Below are 6,054 nucleotides of genomic sequence, written 5' to 3' on the forward strand. Positions count from 1 at the left end.
TTTACTAGATGATCAGCCTGTGGGAAAGGACCGTGCCTCTCTTATCAGCACTTTATAAGAGGGAGAGAGGCAGAAGCCACAGAGAGGAAAGCCAGTGCTGTGCTTTTCAGCAGGAACAGAAAATGCTACAAATTAGGAAGGAAAAGGGTAGGAAGGAAATGCAGAATACACAGGCGCACAACAGGCTGAAATCATTTGGATTCACCTTAGAAGTGAGTGATCATAGAATAGCATTTTCGTGCTAAAATTCTGCTTGCTCTGGACTATATGATGATTAAGCTTCAAGATTCCCACTCTTCAACAGTGCAATCCCAATTATCAAAAAATTGTCAAAATGCAAGCTTTACAAAGCATTGAAACTTTTTTTTTTAAGTCAACCAGAAAAGGTCATAAATCATTACTGTGATTTCTACACTAAATAAAAAAGCACAAATATTGTTTGAAGAAACCTGGTCAGTTTCAAAATGTGTGACATTCCAAAAGCAATTATACTCAAAACGTCCAGTGCAAAAGACAAATCCATTCATGCTGGGCCGTGTTCTTAATTGTTGCCGTGATTCTGGCCTTGAAGATAAGACCTCTGCGTCGTAATAAGATGAGAGAGGCTATTTCCTTTCCCCCATATCACGTCCTTCAGTGAAACTGTATAAAAATGGATTCGGAGATATTCACAGTCATGCGTTCAGTAGAACTGCACTGGCTCAATTTATGAGTATATGTTACTGCAAATCATTGATTGAAGCCGGGTGGAAATTGCTAGCTTTCTACATATGTCCTATATGTCCTAAATACATGTCTGCATTTTAAAAGTTGCCAATCTTGCTTTGCCCAAGGCAAATTTCTTTATATTTAAGATTTGAATGTGCTGAAAGAGTGTTGAAAATGTGCATGCAGGAGCCCAGTGCATGATTTCACTCGCGATGAGTTTCTCTGCTTCCTGATTTGGTTTATTCATGTCTTAGGAATCACCAGTTCTTGGAGGCATCACTAGTCAGTCAGCATAAGTTCACCATGTCATGCTTGCTAATCTGCACTGTTCCCTTTGGGGACTTCTCCGTGGGCATTTTCCATGCTGTTGTTTGCTGCCATTGGAATCCAAACGGTGCCATAAAACACTATGTCACGGATTAGGAAACAGGGGTGGGGAATGTGTAGCCCTTCAAATGTTGTTGGACTACAACCCCCATCATCCCTAGCCAGCATAGCAAGTGGTGATGGCTGATGAGAATTGCAATCCAACAACATCTGAAGGGCCGCACATTCCCCAATCCCTGCTGTAAACCTTACCAACAGCACTGGCTCACATTGTCCCTGGGATCAATGTGCCCGATTATCATGGCGCTTTGTCTATTCCACCAGCTGTTCTTCCCTCCTGCCTAAGCACAAGGAACTCTGGGACTAGCAGTTGCTGAGTGAGCATGTCACACAGTGGAGTACAAAGAGGGCCGCTCCTACCAATAGACAGAGTGAGGCAGTTGCATCCGGCAGCGGAGGCAAGGGGCTCATCTACACCAAGCAGGATATTCCACTATGAAAGCATTATATAAAAGGCAAGAGCCGCACTACTGCTTTATAGCAATATTGAAGTGCACTGACAACTGTTGGGGCCCATTGACACATACCCTGTACCGCTTTAAAAGAAATATATATTATTTATTACATTTATATAGAGCCCCACAGCCAAAGCTCTCTGAGCGGTTTACAACAGCTAAAAATGGTAAACATTAAAAAGTATACAGAATTTAAAAACCATCAAAAACATAAAAACAACAGTGCCTTCTGGTGGCCTTCTGGTCACTTTAATCGCTTGGTGTAGATGAGTCATGGGCCCCAACAGTTGTCAGTGCATTTCAGTACCACTATAAAGCAGTAGTGTGGCTCCTGCCTGTTATATATCGCTTTCATAGTGGAACATCCTGCTTAGTGTAAATGAACCCTCGGAGGCAGGAAAGTGTCAGTGGAAAGAACTGCCACACAGCTTGCCCTAAGTCAGCCTTCCTCAACCTGGGACGCTCCAGATGTGTTGGACTACAACTCCCAGAATGCCCCAGCCAGCTGGCTGGGGCATTCTGGGAGATGCAATCCAACACATCTGGAGCGCCCCAGGTTGAGGAAGGCTGCAAGCTATCCAGCTGTCTTCAGAGGAAGTGCAGGATGATGTTCCATCCCCAGAGAGCTTCGGCTATTGGGCGGTATAAAAATGTAATAAATAAATAAACAAACAAATAAGTATAAAAGTAAGATTCATCTGCTAGTCTAGTTGGCTTTTGTAGATGGAATGGAAGTGGGCGCCATTTTGTTCTTCACCTATCTTGGGCAGCCCTGGGCATAAAACGTTTTGTCTCTCAAACAACACTCCTAGCTTCCATTCAGGAGAACACCAGGCCGCAGCCAGCAACTTACTGCTCAGAATGTTTCCTGATCTGTTCTGTTTTTGATCGGCTCCAGCAAACCCCACAAACTCCAGGCAACAAGGAAATAAGTTTCCATAAATATCATCATGCTTGAATGAGATTGTTCCCCCCACCCCTCGTAATACTAGAACTCGGGGTCATCCAATGAAGCTGAATGGTAAGAGGTTCAAGAGGGACAGAAGGAATTGTGGGATTCACTTCCAGGAGATGTGGTGATGGCAACTGACGTAGGATACAGTCTTAGGCATGCTTAAGACAGAAAAAAGTCCCACAACTCCAAGCATTCCCCAGGCTGGATGGGGAATGCTGGGAGTTGTAGCACTTTTTTTCTGTCTTAAACATGCATAAGTTTGCACCTTTAGAAGTTTTAAAGGGGAGTTAAACAAATTAATGGAGGACAAGGCTATCAATGGTTATTAGGACTATGTACGTAACTACCTCCCCAATCCGAGAGGCAGCCTGCCTCCGAATACCAGTTCCTACAGGAAAGAATAGTAGGAGGGCGGTGTTATGACCTGTTTGTGGGCTTCCCCAAGGCATTTGATTGGCCGCTGCAGGGAACAGGACGTTGGACTTGCAAGACCTTTGGTCTGGTCTAGTAGAGCTCTTCTTATGTTCTTAGCTCTCTTCCTCCTATCCCTGGCCATTCCTGGCGGCCTTGTGGTCACTTTAATCGCTGGGAGACCCAACGACCTAACACGAGATTGCATGCATGAACTTCAGCTGGCTTGGATGATTGGTTACCACTGTGAAGGACTAGGGGGTTGGGAAGTGCTGTTGAGTTCTGAATTGTACCAGTTTTCCTGTTAGGTGGTAAACTACAGTAGTGATGGGTAGATAAGGATTAGTTTGATATGTTTTATGGCTGGTATCTGGTGGATATGTTTATGACCCGGCTGGCGCCAGGACCCAGCTTGGTATGTGGGAAAGAGTGAGAGTGAGGCTTCCCGAGGGCCGGAGTTTCTCCGAAGTCCCGAGATCAGTTAGAGGCCTCGCACCTGTATGCTACCTCCTAGTTGAGCTAATTGGACCAAGTGTGTGACGAAGATCAAGTACCCTCATTAGGGAGGAGGGGTTGGTACAGCCGGGGAGAAGAGGGATAAAAGAGCTAATTGGATTAGGCTTCAGAATGTCTTCGGCCTGGGGCAATGGACGTCTGAAGCAACCCAGTCGGGGTGCTTGAGGGAAGTTAGAGTTTTGTTATGTTTTAGGGTCTGGTTTTCTAGGACAAGGCTCGCCACTATTTGGCCGGGAGAAGTGGGGGCCTAGTGGTGTGGCTGCATGCTTTTAGATGGACTTGTGGTTAGTATTTCTTAATTCAAATCTACCTCATCCTACCCTTTCCCCTCCCTTTTATTCCCCACCGTTTTTTGTAGGGGTGTGCACGGACCCCCCGCTCCGCTTCACTTGCAGATCCGTGATTTTTGGAGCAGGCCGCTTCGCCCCGCCCCCGCTCCGCTCCGCTCGGGGATCCGGATCGGAGCTCCGTTTTTCCCCCCCCATAGGGTTGCATTGAAAGCTAAAAAATTATACAACTTTTTTTCTGTTCAAGTTAGAAACCTCAAGTTTGGCACCATGACACCTCATGGACGTATACACACGCACGCCAAGTTTCAAGGCAATCCCATCATCCCCTGATTTTTGGGGAATTTTTGAAAATCGGGCACCCCATTCAGACCCCTTGGGATAGCTCCGTCAATTTGCATATTAGAAACCTCAAACTCGGCACCATGATAGCTTATCCATGTGTCCACATGGACGCCCAGACTCAAGGCAATCCCATCATCCCCTGATTTTTGGCGCAGCTTAACTCACCCCAAATTGTCCCATTCTACAACTATGTCAATTTGCATGTTAGAAACCTCAAACTTGGCACCATGATAGCTTATCCATGTGTCCACATGGATGCCAAGTTTCAAGGCAATCCCACCATCCCCTGATTTTTGGGGAATTTATCAGTGTTGCTGATAAAACAACAAGAAGAACTTTTTTAAAAAGGCTATATCTGTCTTTTACCAGTAATAGGGGGATGTGCCTGGGGGAGGGGGAAGCAGCTGCCAATTTGACTGGTCCTAGTGACCAGTCTTTTAAGAAACAACACTGTCAGTTCAACTCATGAAAGACATTGCTCCACCACTAAGAAGTAAACGCTCACTTCGACTCATGATAGGCATTGCTCCACCGGGTTACTCTCTTTGGAAGGCTCTGATGGCCTTCCAGTACAGGAGAGAGTGGGGGCACGTCCACAATGAGATGCCCTAGGGGAGCTCATCCCCTTGCACCACATCTTTTCAGTTGTTCCCCAAAGTTAGGGTGGGTAGCAGTGCTATGTTTCTATCTCTTATTCTTGGTTTAGTATATGATTTCAGGTTGTGTTTGTGCATTTGGTGGGGCTACTGTGTTAAAAAACACTGGGAAAAGTCCGTTCAGATGAAGAAAGAGAAGTTTCCCAGAATCCCAAGTTACCCGTTTTGCCTATCCCCTCCTCCAACTTTGGGATCATCATGACTGGGAGCTGACTCTGCCCCTCAGCCCTTTGAAAAAGGTATTTTTCCCACCGATTTTTTAAAAAATTCTAGCACGTGACCCGCACCACACAGAGAGATGAGAGTAGTCTCAAAATGATCCCCATCCACGACTCTCTGTGCACAAGAATTTTCAGAACGATAGCTTAAAAAACAACCCAGTTATCCCCAATTCTTTTCCTCAATGCAATCCTATGGGCGAAAACTGCCGTTTGACCCGCACTGTCCGTTTGTTTACCCGATTTTTAAAAAATTCTAGCACGCGACCCGCATGACGCAGAGAGCTGAGAGTAGTCTCAAAATGACCCCCATCCACGACTCTCTGAGCACAAGAATTTTCAGAACGATAGCTTCAAAAACAACCCAGTTATCCGCAATTATTTCCCGCAATGCAATCCTATGGGCGAAATGTTTTCAAGATGGCGATCGGAGCGCTCCGCCTGAAATAGGAGCTCCGAAAAATGGCCGCTTCTCTTCGCCTTGCTTCTAGGGGTCCGCGGTCCGCTTCTGCTCCGCCTCTGGGTAAGGCGGAGCAGGCCAATTCGCTACTGCTTCTCCGCTCCTAATCGGAGCGGAGCACATGCCTAGTTTTTTGTATTGTTTCTGTGGCTGCTGTCGACCAAGGCCTTACTTAGTAGTTATTCTCATGTATTAAATTTTTGCTTTGGTCAGCCTGGTGTATTTGTGTGTCTTTATTCCAAAAAACTACCGGTCCTATAGCGTGGGGAGCGGGGAACCCCGGAACGAACCCTTGGGAAGGACTGATTGACTCAGGCTTCCTTTACAACCACCACTACTCCCTGCCCTCCACACACACACACACACACTTACATTTTTAGAGCCAAGAGCTTCTACCAAGTCCAGGGGTCCTTTGTTAACTTTTCTCCAGCACCCAGGGCTAACTGCACTGCATGAAATGCCCTCCGCGCATGCAATTGTTTATAAAAACCAAATGCAGCACTTACACGCAAACACAGGGACACACACACAGAAAATGCATCCAATTCTGGGCACCACATTTCAAGAAGGATGCAGACGAGCTGGAGAGGGTTCAGAGGAGGGCAACAAGGATGATCAGGGGTCTGGAAACAAAGCCCTATGAGGAGAGACTGAAA

This window comes from Elgaria multicarinata, chromosome 4, assembly GCF_023053635.1.
Source record: "Elgaria multicarinata webbii isolate HBS135686 ecotype San Diego chromosome 4, rElgMul1.1.pri, whole genome shotgun sequence".
NCBI classification, from domain to species: Eukaryota; Metazoa; Chordata; class Lepidosauria; order Squamata; family Anguidae; genus Elgaria; species Elgaria multicarinata.